Source organism: Macaca fascicularis, chromosome 5, assembly GCF_037993035.2.
Source record: "Macaca fascicularis isolate 582-1 chromosome 5, T2T-MFA8v1.1".
NCBI lineage: Eukaryota > Metazoa > Chordata > Mammalia > Primates > Cercopithecidae > Macaca > Macaca fascicularis.
This window is the reverse complement of record NC_088379.1, coordinates 66972012-66991320: the sequence shown is the minus strand read 5'-3', so window position 1 is coordinate 66991320 and position 19309 is coordinate 66972012. Positions and strand designations below refer to the sequence as shown.

The 19309-nt window shown below is 34.6% G+C and overlaps 1 long non-coding RNA gene across 1 annotated transcript in view; it reads right to left on the bottom strand.

The window, feature by feature from the left end:
• LOC123573509 (uncharacterized) overlaps positions 1-15619 on the bottom strand; it is a 334837-nt gene extending 319218 nt beyond the window's left edge. The window contains exon 1 of the long non-coding RNA XR_006698067.2: positions 15506-15619. This is a non-coding gene — a long non-coding RNA (uncharacterized lncRNA). The remainder of the gene's footprint in view (positions 1-15505) is intronic.
• Between the last annotated feature and the right edge of the window lie 3690 nt (positions 15620-19309).

The window sequence follows — 19309 nt, the reverse complement described above, 5'->3', positions numbered from 1 at the left end:
TTTATTGAGATAGTCAGTAAGGGAATGTTCTCTGACACACTGCTAAAAGTGTAATACTGTTACTTTTCCATAATGCTAAATATAAAAAATTAGATTATTAGATTGCTATATCATGCTAATCTAACATGACTGACAAACCAGCATTTTATGTACTGCTTAGTTCATTTTCTTTTCAGTTCTGCCTTTTGGCCTGCAGCACTGACAATCTTGAAAGCTGAATTAAAAGATTTGGAAACAGAATAATGATATATATGACAACAGAGAGGGAGAACACTTAAAACAGATTAGTTTATTCTCATTTCCGAGCTTCAACAAAATAATCCATCAGTATTTGGATAATCAAATCTTTCAAATTAATTTTTGCAAACATGGTTGAAATGTGCTATTAAACATATTCATCTTTTGCTTTTATTTCTACCTGAAATATGGAAAAGCCATGGCACAATTTTTTGTTTGTTTTTGAGACAGAATCTCACTCTGTGGCCCAGGCTTAAGTGCAATGGCTCGATCTCAGCTCACTGCAACCTCCTCATCCCCGGTTCAAGCGATTCTCCTGCCTCAGCCTCCCAAGTAGCTGGGACTACAGGTGCGTGCCACCATGCCCAGCTAATTTTTGTATTTTTAGTAGAGACAGGTTTCACCATATTGGCCAGGATGGTCTCCATCTCTTGACCTCATTATCCACCTGCCTCAGCCTCCCAAAGTGCTGGGATGGCAGGCGTGAGCCATCGCTCCCCGCCGGCACAATTTTAAAACATGGAATAGGCATTTACATTTTAAAATTCTATCTGGAAATAATAATGCATTCTTGGATATATTAAAATATGTGTGTATATATGTACATATTTTCCCATATTTCTATAAAGTTTATAAGCTAAATGTGAGAATTAACTTACTTATTTTGAAATTTCTGAGAAAAGGTAGGTGTCAGGAAATCCAAAGCAAAGCTTAAAACATCCTTTTCCTGGTTTTAATAACATTTACAACAGATCTATATTTTAGGCTACGAAATAAAATTATCATCGTATGAAGCAAGTACTTAAAGTTAATATGTTTCTAAGTGTTTTGCAATTATTTTTATTCTAGTAATTTACATAAATAATGAGATAACTTAATAAAGAGTATCAAATACTCTATTGCAAGTTGATGAGAGAGGGCAAATAACTAAAATTCTGACTCATTAACTGTGCTTTGTATATTACCCTGGATGCTAGATTTAACAAATGAATGTCTTTTTAAAAGCGTAATTAAGGGCCAGGCAGGGTGGCTCACGCCTATAATCTCAGCACTGTGGGAGGACGAGGCGGGCAGATCACGAGGTCAGGAGTTCGAGACCAGCCTGGCCAACATGGCGAAACTCCGTCTCTACTGGGAATACAAAAATTAGCCAGCCATGGTGGCGGGCGCCTGTAATCCCAGCTACTCCGGAGCATGAGGCAAGAGAATCGCTTGAAACCAGAAGGCGAAGGCTGCAGTGAGCCGAGATCGCACCACTGCACTTCAGCCTATGTGAAAGAGTGAAACTCCGTCTAAAACAAACAAACAAAAAAACAGTGTAATTAAGAAAACAATTGAAATAATGTCTGTGTGAAGCAAGAGTGATGCAATCAGATTCTTCATGTTTCATAAAACAACTGTGAATCTTTATTATTTAATGGCCACATAGTATTATACCAACAGAGGTTACGTCTGCATAAAAGTGTTCAATTTCACAGTGATGATAATTGAAATAAATCAAATTTACATAGTTTCTGTCCTCATTTTTTGTGTACTCTGTTTTTGTCAATTTGCTGACACACTAAAACTTCACTCATAAACCCCAAATCAATATGCACTTTGCTTACAGATTATTCCCTAATATGCTCAGTGCTAGAAAAATTTGAGTTGTCTAATGCACATATTCCCTACTGAGGTCCCACAAGTCCATGGTCTGCCTTGTTTCAGCATTCATACAGAGATGACCGGAGAATGGAGACGGCAGGGGGCAGTGCAGAGCAGTGCAAGAAGTCCAGGCTCTAAGGGCCAGTTGGAGAGTCTGAATCTTAATTCTGGCACCTACCTGTCCATTGAGCAGCCTGAGGTAAGACACTCAACATTTCTGAACCTCATTTCCTTTCTGTAAAATAAATAAAATAGAATGTACCGGGATGAGTTAGTTTTAGGGTTTTAAGATTTCAATCATAATCTATGTCAGTCATGTTCATATACCACATGCAACATTTATTTCCCCTAGGAGCAATGATTTAATATTTACTAATTTAGTGTTAACAGAAACTTTATAGAATATAAGTACCATGTGCAACTAGGTTTGACTGATTTTACATATATATGTATATATATGCATATATATATGCACAAACACATGCACATATACATATATATATAAACTCTAGAATTTAACTCTGACTTATACATAAAGATATAGCCTGAAATAGTCTTAAGTTGCATTTTCTTCTACAATAATGACACGCTCTTGTATGAGCAGAGCCACAAACGCTCATATTATTTAGTATTTAAAGTGAATAAAAATCATGTACTAATGATAAAATAAATCATAGATTCATGGTTAATAACATGTTGCTGAATTAAAATTGTAAAAACAAACAAATTACAAACGTAAAAGCAAACAACAAATTTAAGTGCCTTTTAAAATATGAAAAGGATACCAGAAAAAATATATTGCCTATCGCAACAATTTACTAATGATGGCTTTAAACAGCAAATTTAAATTTGCTCTTCAAAAGCAAATTTTATGAGGCCAAAAAGAGATTAATCTCTAATTAATTTAGTTTCTAATGTAATGAAAATTATAGTTTTCAATGTTATTTTCACATAATAAGAGGGGTGATGTCTTTTATTCTATATTTATATTTTCAGTTACTTTTATTCCACTGTTTATAATAGACATTATTTATAATAGATATGATGAATGACGGAACTACATTACAAAGACATGACATAAATCAATCTCTGTTTTACGCCCTATCTCCATTGGCAGCAAACATCACCTATGGTCTATTGCCACTTTAGAAAAAGACAAGAAAAGAAAGTATTCTCAGTTTCTTTTATAGTATAAGGATGTAAAATGCGTATTTTTGACTAATAATGGAACCAAAATTTCTTAAACTGCTAAAAATAAAACACAATTTTAAAAAAATCTGTTATTTAAAATTGTGACCAATATCTGCCTTCTAAGATGCATCAGTCTTGAAATTGCCTTTGCAACAGACTCCCTTCTCTTCTGGAAAAAACACTACAACATGTCTTACAATTATACAGACAGACAATATACTGTCTTACATTAATACAGACAGAAACCTATCCTTCTTGGGGAACATCCTGAATGCAGTGGTTTGAACATGAAAACTTGAGTCATGGTTTTTGTACTATTGTTTGAGATTTGGAAATGGTTAACAGAGTATACTGGGTATTCTTTCACTGGAATGCTTGGTGTTTTCTAGTAGACCTTCTGGCTCTTACCTCATTCTTAAATGATATGCATATCTGATTAAATTTCTATTATATTATTTTGTTCACTGCAATGAAAATTATTCCTGTTCTTAGCGATGAAATAAATTCAATGTGGTAGAACATATAAGTATACATATCAAAATTATAATTTGAACTAGTTTTAACATCTACTGGTTTCCATATCAATTAATAAGTTGAATAAGGTCTTTATACATTAATTTTATATTTGCATGAATCATAATTTTATATTTAATAATTACACCTTAAAACTATGAAGAGGATTTTTTATGTTGACATATGCAGCAAGTTTTACTGGCTTTTTTTCCTAAATAGAATTAGACTATCTCACCATGTACCCCATGAATATTTCCGGTTCTTGTAGAATTTTGTGTGCAGGGTACCTGGAAATGCAATATGGAGATCAATAGAAAAATACAGACAAGCTGTTGCTCTTCAAGTAACAATGAGGAAAGTCTGAAAAAACTGAACTGAACTATCTCATTAGCCTATTAATTGTCAAATTTGGAATTAATTAATTAATTTTAAAAGTGGAAACAGGGAATGATCATAAGACAGTAAAAAACAAAACAAAGTGGTGCGGAGTACATACATAAACAAAAAAAATATGGGAGATTAGGTTGAAACATATGAGGGAGCAGTCTGATGATGGCTTAATATCACAGACTGAGTACATTTCACTAATCTGTAAATAGTACAAAGCCACTGGGCATAAGGCCTATTGGAGTGAAAGAATCAGAGTCAGAAACAAACAAAAAATCAAATTCAAATCTAAGTTCCATGCTTTTTCTGCTGTGTTACATTGAGGAAATTGTCTAATATCTCCTATCCTTGAAAGACCTTCAAATGTGCCTCTCAGGATTATTGTGAGAACGAAGTGAGAGCATAGAAAAACATTTTGTGAACTACTCAACATCATACAAATGTCAGTTTTTGTGTTCATAAAAGCCACAAGAATAACTTTTTGAACTAAAATAGCTGTTCATTCTAATGCAGGATTTTTGAGATGTTCTCATTTTCCCTTTAGTTATATGTATGCTAAAATTAAATAATGCATCTGTGTATTTCTGCTCTTTCCATAAATTAGGTTGACCTTTTCCCCATAATATTATTGTATTTTTCTGTTACTTTAAACAACCGCATATTCTGAAAGTGCTTTATTCTCTACCACATAAATCTAGCTAATAATTTCAGCTCCATATTATCTAACTAGCTGTGGCTGTACTACACCTTTTAACTTCACTGATATTCTTTCCCAGTTTATTAAATCACTCTCATTTAGAAGTAAAAGCAGTCTTTTATATTTCCACCTATTGATTTTCATACTCAGAAGAAAAACATTTGAACATGAAAGGTGTTGATGTATATATATGGCCTACTCATTTTTTTTTTTTTTAGTGGGTCGTGATAATACCTAACCCCTACTTTGAAAATATTAGGTCTACATGAAAAATCTTGTTAGATAATTTGGCAGATGAATGTTTCTTGGACAATACTGCAGTTCTCTCTCTCCTCATAAGCAGGCTTTCTCTGTGGCTGAACCATCCAGAAATGTTGGTGTTATAATTGTCGGAAGGGCTGCAAGTCTTTGGATGTTACTTTCTGACATTGTCTTTAACAAATTTCAAGTCTTAGATATTTTCAAAGAAGTCATTTTCTCTTAATAGCCACCATATTGTTATACCTTATTTTTCAGACAAGTGTAAACTTGAATATATTGTTTCCTCCAGAACAGTATTGCAATCGCACAACTTGTTATTTCTGGATCCAGTTAGGCTGTGGTTTCCATCGCATAGTACTTGTCTAATCTACTTTCATTTATATTCTCTTTCTTTAAAATATATTTTCTAGGAATAGTGCAAAAACGCTTTTAGAAACAATTTAATCTTTCTTGATTTTGGGGGTATTTTATTATTACTTCTTAATATATTTACTATTCATTTAAACAGAAAAAATATGTCTTTGAAAACTTATCAAACCTAAACATATCTATCTGGTTCTTTTCTCCTGAATTTTCAATCTCTTTTTAACTAATTGTAGCTCATTGGTGATTACAGTGTTATTATACTCTGTTTGAAAGTTCTAGGCGGATAGTAAACTGAATTCGTATACTTCAAAGTAGCATTTCTCAGGGGATGTCTCATTTCTACCTCCTGAGAGGTGGTTATGGAGAGCAGACGACAAGGAGCTAGCCGCTATGTACACACAAAGACTCACACACTAAGCAAGCCATTCTCATGCTAAAAAGACTCTTCCCCACTGACACTGTGGTTCTCAGAATGTATAGTTTTTATCTTAGCATATGTGAAAAGCCTGATAAAAATTGTGCCAATTAATATTTAGTTCACATAGTTATTTCTTATAGAGATTTGAGCTTTGTGAAGCAAATCTTTAGGCTTGAAAATTCTGAATTTGCATTGTAACTTCAATATGTGTATGAACTTGAGTAAGTTACATAAATTATCTGTTTCTTAATTTAGAAAATAGGAATAATAATAATAGTGGCTGTTTCACAGAGTTGTAAAGCATCAATGAGATGATGTACTTGAGAGTATGATAATCAGTGTGGTATTGCATGAAAATGTGCTCATTCTTTTATGTTATTTCTATTCATAACACCCTCCCTTGCAGGTTTAGGTAGCATGGCATTAAACAAAAGGGTGCATAGTTAAAAAAGATGATTATTCCTGTATTTCCCAATATATGATCACCAGATAAATAAATTAAAACATAAAAAAAAATTGGCGGGGCGCAGTGGCTCACACTTGTAATCCCAGCACTTTGGGAGGCTGAGGCGGTTGGATCACGAGGTCAGGAGTCCGAGACCAGCCTGGCCAGCATGGTGAAGCCCTGTCTCTACTAAAAATATTTTTAAAAATTAGCTGAGCATGGGGGCACGCATCTGTAATCCTAGCTACTTGGGAGGCTGAGGCAGGAGAATTGCTTGAACCCAGGAGGCGGAGGTTGCAGTGAGCCAAGATCGCGCCACTGCCCTTCAGCCAGGGTGACAGAGAGAGACTCCATCTCAAGAAAATATAAATAAATAAATAAATAAATAAATAAATAAATAAATAAATAAAATTATAAATATAATAGGCAAATATATTTTATTTGATGTCACAACAATGTGAATGAATGTTTTCTTGCCATTTTGATAAACAATTAAATTAGTTTTATGTGGGTATTGTCTTGCAGTATTATATCAATATTATAGAAGTTAAAAGAACATATTAAATGTGTAAGGGTTTTATCAAATAAGGATACATTTTATTGGCTTTGGCTACACTCCTATCCCGTTCACTCCTTTCTTTCTGCTTGCAAGTTTTCTGATCAAAGTCGGAATTCTTAACCTTGATCGTCATGAGTAACATGCCTTTTTCCTCTGGTTTCCCTCCAGATGTTCTGTCTTCGGTTTTATGTAGTTTACATAGAGTCTACGTATTTTGTTATCTATTTGTTTTATTTTGTGTTATTGGCATTTTATCTCTTTTTCCATTTTTATTCTTTCTTTGCATTCTTTCTTAGTATTCTTTGTATTTATATTGACATTTTATCTTTCTTCGAATGTGATGAAGACTGCGGTTTGGTGTCTTTAATAAATTTTGGAAATTACTCAGCTATTATTTCTTCAAATATTTATTCTGCCTCATTCTTTCTCTCTTTTTTCTCTTCTGGTATTCCAATTATGATTATGCTATACATTTTCATATTTCTCCACAGTTCTTGGGTATTCTGTTTTGTTTTGTTTTTTAAATTCTTTTCACATTTATATGTGGGAAGTTTCTGTTGAGCTATCTTTAAGGTCACTGGGGTTTTTCTTTGTCTCTTCAGACTGTATTCTTTCATGCCTTTGTTATTTGTTTTATCGTTTTATAGAAAGTAGCACATGTCCTATAAGATAAAATATACTGAAATAAATAAGTTTTTAGTGAGAAGATTTGCATTAATCTGACTGGAATTTGGGCTGTGTTTAATGTTTGCTGTAGTTATGGGTACCAGAAACTTCAAATTTCTCTAGTTTCTTTGTTTTTGTATTTCCTCTTGGCTTTGTGGCTTCTTGTTATACTTCTCAGAGAGCATTCACATTTTGTAGCTCTTTTAGTTGTAATCCCTAAAAAACAGTACAGGTTCACTGGTATAGTGGTAGTGTGTGGTAGAGGAAAGGCATCTATAATCTCCCAATTAAGTCTCCTCTTTTAGTAGAACCGTGTCTGGGAGGCATTTCACACTTCACAAGTGTTTCTGCCCCTCCTACACAAATATAGTGTTTTTTCTTTCCCTTCTTACCTTTTACTCTTTTCCCTGGATAATGTTCCAGATTTACTTTCTTGCATCCTGGTGACTACATTTCGATGTTTCCTCTCCACCTCTTAGGTATGACAGAAAAGCTAGAACACATGTAGAAAAATATTTCAGCATTGCCCTGTGAGAAGCCTTTCTCTCAGAGTTGCCCTTTGTTATAGAGAAGAATCTGGGAGGATTATATCAATACTTTGGCTACTCTCCCAATCCCCCTGCCAAAGGCTTGAGGGCATTTTTATCAAATCTTCACTGTAAGAGTCTGATGAGGTTCTTGGAGAAAAAGTCCATGGTAGTGTGGAAGCTCCTGTGATTGAAGACCCCAGGAATTTCTTACTCTTAGTTTATAGATGCTCCACCTCCGGCAATTCACTCAAATTATTAATGAAGTTGTCCTACTGCTATGGCTTCCAGTGGCTTCCACTCCATCGAAGCAGATTTCAAGTACTGTATCTCTCTCAATGTGCCTGTCTCTTCAGGTTTTGTTGTGGCAGGTTTCTGGGATCTCAGTCCTTTGTGAGTCCATGAAAAGTTGAAGGATTTCAATTTGTCTAGCCTTTATTTGTTGACATTCAATGCCATTCACAGTACCTCGTTCACCATGTTACAGGATTTCAGATGTGCCAATATTGTAAAACAAATTGCCTTTAATTGACAGAATTATCACCTGCAATTTCATTCTTTGAATAACTATAAAGCTTTACTTTTGCAGCATACAAACCACTAACAGGTCACTGAATTAACACAACTCTTGATTTGCTTTCTTTCTCTATTCTAACTTTCTTTCCTCATATAATTCAACATTTAAAAAGAATAAAAAACCATGCCAGTCAATTCCTGTTATTCTTGAATCTTTTACTTACTAAAATTGAAGTGACGTCTTCTATTATTTCCTATCAAGATGAATGATGAATGCAAAATTGGCTTTGAAACTGATGTCTGGCCAACACAATCATTGGTAATACAAAGGCATTAATATGATACCTGCCTAGGGCTGCAAGTTCGTCTAAAATAGCATGTTCCAGAAGATGGATTAGAGAAGGAGAAGAACAATTCCATGTGGGCTCTGTCATCATAATTCATCATGTTGTCTTGGACAATTAAAGGACATTTCTGTTATTTCTTGCTGCTTGCATCTAAATCCAAGTCAAAAAGTCTGTTTCTCTGGAGCGCATTCTGATAAATCTTCCCCAATAATTCTAACTTACTTATTTTCGCCAAACCAGGAAAATGTGCACAACCCAGAAAACTTGAGGAGTTAACAAGATGGTGAGCACAATGGTCTCTGGGTGACACTTCAGAGTGCAGGATTAAAAGAAATTAATTCTACTTTCTATTGTTTAGTAATGATTGAAGTTAACGGATGTGGTGGGTTGGGAAAAATTAATAGAAAAGTTTAACTGGGAAGTGATTTGCATCACCTCCACCTCAGCAAAAGATTTAAATTAACTTTAAAAATCACTGAATGATTCCGAAGTGCCTTTTAGGAATGGTCTCACTATGGTTCTAACCAATTTTCAGAACGTCTACAGCTGTCTAGTTTTGTAGTTGACAGTTATATCTTCTTTTTGTTCCTTGTTGGATAATTGGAGCATATTCATTATACTTTTATTGCTTTCTGGCTTTTAGTGGTCTTCTCACTTGAGTCACTGTTCTTTCCTTTTAGAAAGTCAAAAGATAGCAGAAACATACTATTTCAGACCTACATAACAATTGTAAAGTAATCGTATATGTGAGAAAAATGTTCTGGATTTGTGACTCACCCAGTTTACACGTGCGTATTCTGAGTAAGCCCCCACTTGACAAGCCCATCATGGTTAAATGACATAAGGTATCTTGTTAAGGAAAGTCTGGGAATTATCTAGTGAAATTAAGTTAGAGAAACAATACCTTTAGGCAGATCTGATATTAAATCTAGCCATTTTTTAGACTATCAAATTAAGGTACGTGTTTACACATTAAGGTAAGATTCATCCAACAATAAGATTCATCCCTTACATAAAATAAATCTGTAGATCAAATTCTACTTTAGAGAAGTATAGCCTTCATTTATATTAACCCCCTCTAATATTATCCTCTTCTGAAACAATTGCCTTCTCTCTCTGACACCCCAAATCACTCTAAACTTATTTCCTGAATAGTCACATCCACAGGCTAAGTCTGTGAAGATGCATTTTTCTTAGTTTAACTGAGCACTCACTAAGTGCTAGATATTTTACATGCTTTAGTTCATTTAAGCTTTACTACCTAGTAGCTTATTGATGAAGACAGTGAGAAACAGAAATTTTGGGTAACTTGAAGCAGACACACATCTAATGAGCAGTTTATGTACAATTAAAATGGAGGTATTCTGCCATATCCTAAGCTATCCTGTTTCATGGATGGATACTCAGGATATGAAAAGTCATAAACCAAGAAAGAAATAGGTAGGTTTTGAATATACAGTGACTATGTTTCTACGCAATTTCTTACTATTCATAGTAAGAGAGTTATAAGACATTCAGTTTGGAAGAAGTATACCACTGGATTTCCTTGCATGGTGAAAGTAGAAAGTTTTGTTTTGCATTAGTAGAAAATTGCATTAAAAATATACAAACAAATAAAAAGTGTCTTAAGTTAATTGAGTGATGCTGCCATGACAACTTTATAATCTTTGCAAAGCTTTTTATTAGAAGCCTCTCTAAATTGCGTATCATGGTAGAAATAAGCTAAGCAAATAAATTATTTCTCTTATTACAGAAATGTATAACATAAAGAACTCATTTTCACTTTGAGATTTTAAAGTAAGCATATAGATAGCATTAAGATATGAATAAACATGAGTGATAGATTGAGTTGTCTAACAGCCAGCCTCAAGAAGAAAAACCAACTGACTTGAACAAAGGATCTCAGCAGAGGGAGATTTATGTTATTCAGTTGAATTACATTCCTTTATAGACTGTTGCAGATGGGCTGCAGGAAAAGCAGCCATCTATCCGATTTAAATAGACTGTGTGCTAGTACTATAGATATGCCATTAATTCATTGCTGGGTTGCTGTAGGCATGAAACTGGCTTTGTTCTTTGACAGTCTCCCCCAGATTAAATAGAGATGCTATTTACCAGTGTGTCAAATAAATAGGGTCCATATAACACTCTAATCAAGTTGCAATGACATTACATATTTAAGCCTCAATATTGAAAATGGTTAAGTCAGCAGATACTTACACTCTGCAGAACTCTGCCGAGCACTGAGAGCTATTTGTCATTTCCACATAGCTATTATCTTCTATATGTAAATAATAATATTGGTATCTTTACTCTGTGCTGCATATTGTAATTATGATGCTGATGCTCTTTTGTATAGACTCTCTTCTTTAATTTTTTACAAGTTTCTGAAATATTATTATCTTAGATTTAGGGATAATAAAATTGCACAGGAGAAATTACGCAAGTTGTCCAAGGTTATAAAACTAAGAAGTGAAAACCTAGAATTCAAACACAAATATCTTGTCTCTAATTCCAATATTCTTTCCATGGCATGCTGCTATTATGTGTTCTGGAATGGGGTTAGTATAAATGAAGTATATTATGTTCTAAGTTGTGAGTAAAGCATACATGAAAGCAACTATGTAAGTTGTGAGTAAAGCACACATACAAGTAACTACAATAGGAAAAATTACTGCAGGCATTAAGTATAGCTAAATTCTTGAAGCAGTTCTAGTGTCTCATTTACCCATGAAGTCACAACATAAGAGGATAGTGTTGCCGTAAAGTAACTCATGGGCAAACTGCTCTCAATAGCTTGGAATAATTAGAAACCTGGACTCAATTTTGAATACTAATAGAGATTGTTGTCTTCAACCCTATGTTATTAAACATATTTGCTTACAGTCAGGCCACACAATCTATGTGAAAGTACTTTAGATCTCTTTTACACATATGGGGTCTAAGAGGAGTGGGAACATATTGAACTAATGCGATCAAGCACTGAATTTACTAATCTGGAATTATTCTGATATTAAGACCAAAAAGTAAAAACTTTAACAGTTTTGATGTTAGAAGAGATACAGAGTTCACTGAAATATTTTCAAAGAGTGGATATGACAGTCTGATATTTACAAAAGCATGTATTTCCTGAATTAGACAAATCCAACACTTTACAGTTTAAAGCATTAATGATTCAGTATCTGCATTTCCAATTCAACTGGCAGAACATTGTCTTCACTCCACATTCCCATTACAGTGAGATGAACTGTCAACATTTAATGCTACATACAGACAAACCTTCATCTGCAATTTCGGTCTCAAATGACTCCATACTAATGAGTAAGTATCAACACTTCAATGCAAAACGTCATTTAGGATGCATGGTGGCCAGAATGATGAAATCATCCTTTTGTAGATAATCAGTGGATTAGATAGAAGAAAAAATACTTGTTCTGCCCAGTTAAGCCAGACCGTAGGTAACCAGATGTTTGGCATATCAATTGACATTCTAGTGCCTAATAAATACATATAGCCTGGTTAGAATTTCAGGGAAATGACTTCATTTTAAAAAGAGTTGACTGGAACAAGTTTTAAAATAGGCTTATCAGAGGCACAGACTATTCAGCTCCCCCCCCCACCCATGGGGTTCTTATATGTAGTTCATTGCATGACATAATACATATTTTTGATATTCTCTTTGTTATCAATAAAGCACAACATACTAAATAAATATTACTATATTCTTTAAAATAAATGTATTTCTCAAAAATGTGAAAAAAATGTACATTTCTTCTTCATTTTAATTGACCTTTGTCATCTCTTCAATTCTTGTACTGACATGTAAGGCCAGACCCAAGCAATTTCCTCATGTTTTGTAATTTTGAATTTCAAAAGTATTTATGAAATATTTTTATATGCCTAGCATTGTGTCAGATATTTGAGAAATTTATAAAAGAATACAACTCTTTCCAAGCCCTCTAGAAGTTCATAATATTGTTTTAAGACATATGTCTATCATATAACAAAGGGAGAAATGTTATATATTTGTGACAGAAACAGTTAAGTGCAATGAAAATTACCTAGGAGGAAGATGAGATGGAGAACACTGAAGTTCAATTTTACTCCTAAATTGACTACATTATTTTTGCTATTTTCTAAACAAATTCTTTTTACTACCCATATTATGTATGCATTTAAGGCACGTAAAATAATGCAAAGTCTTTTTATGACAATGAAAAGGTAACAGAGTGATTTATATATTCCCCCCCAACACACACATATGATCCCATAATCAAATCCATACAAATCAATACATCTTTTTACCAATTGTAATCACAAAGTTAATCCTGAAAATAGTGTGTGAGATGTAATTTTCATTATAATAAAATATAACATAAAAACACTTTATTTCATGGTGCCCCTGAAGATGTGTACACTTACATGAAATATACCATTTGAATATGTGTGTTTACATACACATATATATATAAATCTAATGTGTGTGTGTGTTTGCATATGTATGGGCATGTTGGTTTATTCTGAGACACTAATTCTCCACTTTACCTTAGAGATCAAAACATTATATAGATGTCTTGATGAAACTTAAGCCAAAAAAGCATAACAAAGTGGTAGCCAATTAATGATTAGCAAAAAGTCATGAGGAACATTTTATGACAATTAATTTTTGAATTACTGCAATTGTAACTAACAGTACTATTTTCTGTATCAGCTTCACTGAAATGAACCTCAGAATAAAAGCAAAACCCTCTTTTCTGTTCTCTGGTGTAAGCAACTCTTTGGAAATGGATTAAGTAAACATGAGCCTTGTGCATTTGATAAATATGTATGTCTTATTTCTCCTTTCCCACTGCTTTCCATCCAGTTGCAGCTGGGAACCAAGCAATAAATACTATTTATTTATTTTAATAGTATGCTTAGTGGAAGTATTACCAATATTTCCTATGCTTAAAACCATCCCCAAATGCATTTTGTGTTAGGCTCAGCATTTTCATCGTAATTTACAACTTAAAAGGGTAAACTCTATTACTCTATGTCAAACCAACAACTGGGTAAGTGCAGAATGTTACCCTGTGAAGTATGACCAAATTTATTGCTGCAGTCATTAGTACATATTGATTCTGCTTATAACAACCCAAAGGGAATAGTAAAGCTCTTATGCTGGTGTTTGGTCTCTCTGTCTCTGAGAGGAGCCAGGCTTGGCACAGCCAAGTTTCAAGAAACATCCAATTAGTTCAGCAATCAATGCTGCTCCTTTTCTTTTGGTTATTATTAAAATAACTAGACAGTGATATGAACTTAGAGATCTCGGACTGTGTCTCACAATCAAATCTGAGCAACACAACTGCTGTTTTGCAAAGGCAAATTTATTCTATCACTTTTGAAGTCATACTTTTTCTATATGAAATCATTTGATAATTTCTGTTTGTCTTCTGTAAAAAAAAAAAAAGGCATTCAAATTCACAATACAATACTGCTATGCACTAGGTAGTTTCTCATAAGCTCTTTTCTTTTTGTATCCTAGGCATCAACATTTTACATTCATGTTAACTTGGATGGGCTCCCACTGAATCCTGGTAAATATATCTGGAAGTCAATTTGCAGAATCTAAGTTTTGTTTTTATAATAGAAAATCAAATTATAGGCCTTATAAAAGAGAAAACTCCTGCTATCACTCCCACACCAAACACAAGCCTCTCTTTTACTAATCTTGCTTGTTCTTTTCCAGAAGGAATACAATTTTCTGATTGGTAAGATTATAGAATACTAATCCACCTATACTAGTGATCCACCTGTACTAGTGACCCACCTATACTGGAGGTCACAGAGCTGAGTTTGCTTAGTTGTGGTTAAATGTGAGCTTTGCGCTTTCACTTTCATCAGTGAAAAATTAACGATCTCAATACTTAGATATAAAGTTAAGGGACTGCAGAGTCACCCATATCCCTGTGGGCTGTGACATATGCATCAAATCCAATTTTATAGAGCTCTGTACTAAGTACACACTTGCCTCCTAGTTGGTATTGTTTCTTGTGGACAAATAATCCACAGGATTCACATAACACATGATTGACTTAGCCAAGGCAAAATTTTGTTATTTTGTGAGGACTCCTTTTTAATAAAATTCAATATACATCACATAATTAAAACCTAATATATCTCCCCCAACAAAACAAAACCTATAACCTGCAGTTGAGATAATAATTTGAATGTAAGAAATGTAGTGACTTTTACCCAGGTCTCTGACAATATTTCAAATCACTATCAACTAGAATAAACCTGATGGACAAACTATGGGCTGCAGGACAAATCCTGTTGTGCTTGCTTTGGTAAATAAAGTTTTATTTGAACACAGCCATGTTCTTTAGTTTACTATTATTTTTTGCTGCTTTTGCATTACAAAGACACAATTGAGAGAGAAACTACATGTTCTGCAAAGCCAAAAATATTTACTATTTGATCCTTAACAGAAAAGTTTGCTGACTCCTGGACTATGTCATACTTTATATAATGCTACATATTAAAGTTCCTAAACAGTCCATAATATATAGTAGTTATTCATTAAGTTTCATTGTATGAACGAATGAATATAAATCTTTTTTGTGCATTTTATAGATTTGCAGGAAAAAGCTCTGCCTTAGAGATTGTATTAGTCCATTTTCATCCTGCTGTAAAGGCATACCTGAGACTGAGTATGACAGAATTAAACAAAAGAGGTTTAATTGACTTACAGTTCCACATGGCTGGGGAAGCCTCAGGAAACTTACAATCATGGTGGAAGGAGAAGGGGAAGCAGCCACCTTCTTCACAAGGCAGCAGGAGACAGAGCATAGGGAGAATGCGCTCTCCAGACACTTATCAAACAACCAGATCTCGTGAGAACTCCCTCACTATCACAAGAAGAGCATGGGGGAAACCATCTCCATGATCCACTCACCTCCCACGAGGTCCCTCGGTCAACACATGAAGATGACAATTGGAGATGAGATCTGGGGGAGGGGGGACACAAAGCCAAACCATATCAGAGGTGGACCTAAATCTATCTTTCTTTTTGCTCTCCTTCCCTGGTTTTTTCCTTCCTTCCCTCCTACCTGCCTGCCTCTTTTTTCCCTTTTCCTAGCTGAAGGAAGAGAAAAGATATTAGCAGTGTCTATTATTGGGACTAAAAAAGGTAACCCAAAATGGAGGCCTCAGAAACTGCCTCAGAAAGCAAAAGTTTTTCTCTTACCTTCTCCTGCCCTCCTGTCTCTCAGACCAATTCTCCCCTGAGGCTAGCCATAGAAATTAGAATCTTCCCCAGGGTGAGTCATAAAAACCAGAACCACTTTTTCCCCAAAGCCAGCCATAAAACTTAAAAATATTACCTTAACTTACCCTCTGATTTTCTGTGTAAAAGCTGGCCATAAAGACATTATCTGACCTATCTTGTTTTACTGTAAGTCCTAAGACTCCCATTCCAGAAAAGGTCCTGCCAATACCCAGAAGGAAGGAATGCATGCTCCCAGAGGCCAAGAAGAATCTAGACAGACAAATCTTGCTGGGTTTCCCCACTCAGTCTATAGCATTAGGTCATATGCTTTCTGTCCAATCATATTTCTATACAGCTGTTTGTAGTTTGTTAAACCTGTTACCAATACACCAGGAACTTTGGTCTAGTCCTTCCTGCTCACCACACAGAAAGCCAATGACTAGGATTACAAGTATTGCCAGGGAAGAAGGCTTTAATCAGGTGCTTCAAGTGGCAATAGGGAGCTCAGTTTCAAATCCATCTTCCTGAACAACTAAAACCAGGGGTTTACATAGCAGGGAAGAAATGTAACAATGTGTAAGAAAACAGGAACTAGGGAGGGGCAAGGAAGCAATCATGATGAATGAGAGGTCTGGCATCTCATTGGATATGGTGATCTGGTGAGTTTCAGTTACACAATAATTTTTTATTTTTATTTTTTATTTTATTTATTTATTTTTTTTGAGATGGAGTCTCGCTCTGTCGCCCAGGCTGCTGCAGTGCAGTGGCCGGATCTCAGCTTACTACAAGCTCTGCCTCCTGGGTTTACGCCATTCTCCTGCCTCAGCCTCCCGAGTAGCTGGGACTACAGGCGCCCGCCATCTCGCTCGGCTAGTTTTTTGTATTTTTTAGTAGAGACGGGGTTTCACCGTGTTAGTCAGGATGGTCTCGATCTGCTGACCTCGTGATCCGCCCGTCTCAGCCTCCCGAAGTGCTGGGATTACAGGCTTGAGCCACCGCTCCCGGCCCAGTCACACAATAATTTTTTTGAGAGGCCTGAAGGCCATTTCCTAAGGAAGGAACTCAGATGAAATAAATGTAAGCTTCAAGTTTTAAGACCATAAAGTTTCATTTCTAAGGTCATCCAAAAAACAGAAACAAAACAAAACAAACAAAGTAACAAAACAAACAAAAAAACTACAAGATTATTGGGTCAGTGTCAAACCTAAGCATAAAAATAGACAATGTCCCCTATGTCTTTGGTTCTTCATTCTGAAGGCCCCCATATACACTTAATAATGAATATGTATACCTTTTCTTTTATTAATCTGTCTCTTGTTAGTGATTTTCAGCAAATCTTTAGAGGGCAAAGGGGAAGTTTTCCCTTGGGCCCTACATTATCCTGCCTCAAGCATGCCAGCAGACTCATTACCCTGGGAATACCTCAGGGAGTCAGTGTCAGATGATTCCCCACACACTCTTATACATACTCCGTGCATGCCCTTAGATACCCTCTTCTACCATTCTAGTCACTAGACCATTTATGTCATAAAATGCCTAAACAAAAGCTTATTTAATTAGAAGTCTCTGCCATTGTCATTTGTCATGGACTCATGTGATGGCTAATTTGCAAACTTAAATGTTATATAGGTGATCATACTTAATTGCAACTTTACTTCATGTTCAGTTTAGCATTTCACATTACACAGCCTTAATGTTTTTCATGGGAGAAGTAATAAAAGATAAAGAGAGCTAGGAGGACATAAAAAGGATGAGAGGTGGGAAGAATAAGATTAATAAGATGCGATAGCTATAGTTTTTTTAAACTGTCTGCAAATATAGAAGAGATAATCACTTCTCCCCAAAACACTGCACAATTTTTTTAGCTTTCAAAATAAATTAAGTCATAAGCAATTTATCTTTTCTCTGCTGCATCATTTGGATGTTTATTTTCCTACATGGTTATATTCAGTTCTCGAATCATTTAATTTTGAATCAACTCATTATGTCAGTTTTCATTACAGTGGTGTATATGCACAACAAATTGAACTAAAATTAAACTAAGGAATCAAGAGCAACAAAACAGACAAACCCAGACATAATGCCAAGTAATAGTCCTGACAGAGCTGACTGGAAGTTTGGCTATAAACATTTATCACGTGAAAGAGCGTAGAAGTTGTTAAACACAAGCTCCATAAATTCGGTCAAAGCTGATTTATTTAACCATATTCTTTCTCAACTTACTCAGACTTTGATTTTTACAACATTGAAGGAGAAATGTTTAATGTGCAAAAATTGTCCCTAGAGTACCCGTGTTATAAACTGTTATAAGTGGTAGGAATTGGCTAAATAACTTCTAAAGAACAGAAACAAAAAATGACTTATAAATTTTAAAAGTCATTTGGAAAGTGTTTAAATGCTACCTTTAACAGCTCTTTGAAAATTGATGTATGAATATTATAATTTAAATCATTCTCTAATGCACAGTCCAAACATGACCCTGAGACCATATTTATTATTTAAATGACAAAAGGTATGTACTATGTACATTGCTTTAAATTTAGTTATTGGCTTCTAATAATAAATTAGGGATAGAGTGAGGAGGGTGAAGAGGAAAGGATTTATCACTTAATTGATTATCAATACATTTGTTAATATGTAAAATGTTGGAACTCAGAGTCAATTTATTTCTACCATGCACCTGAACACTATAATGCTTTTGGTATATATGTTTTCAGTGCAAAATAAAGGTTGGTATGTTAGAACAACATAACTACATATCCCGTTTCCCAAATATTCCTTTGTTATACCTCTATGACATACTATTTTTCTGAAAAAGAGAAAGCATATTTATTAAGATCATATGTCTCATGACACTTTTTAATGGAATATGAATTTACAAATAAAAAGTTGGTGTGAAAAATGTAAAAATTCTGAAGAGTTTTTAAACATACTTTTAAAAAGTCACTTTTTAAAGCCTCTTGAACACATCCATCTGTCAGTTCAAGATGGCATCCTCTAGGACTCTCGCATAACATTTACATCATTTCAATTTTATGCCTAAATATGTTGATCGTGCCTCTTAGAAGGACACCAGTACACAGTGTCCTTATATTTTATCTGCCTGGATTTCTGTTCCCCAGGAAATATATTATATGACCTCTGATTAGCAGGACCTTTGATGACTTATTTATTTGTTCCTCCAATCACATAACAAATGTTTATGGAGGATCTGCTTCATTCTGGACACTATTGTACACACTGAAACAGAAATGAGTAAGAAAAAGCAGTCTGGTAGAGGTGTATA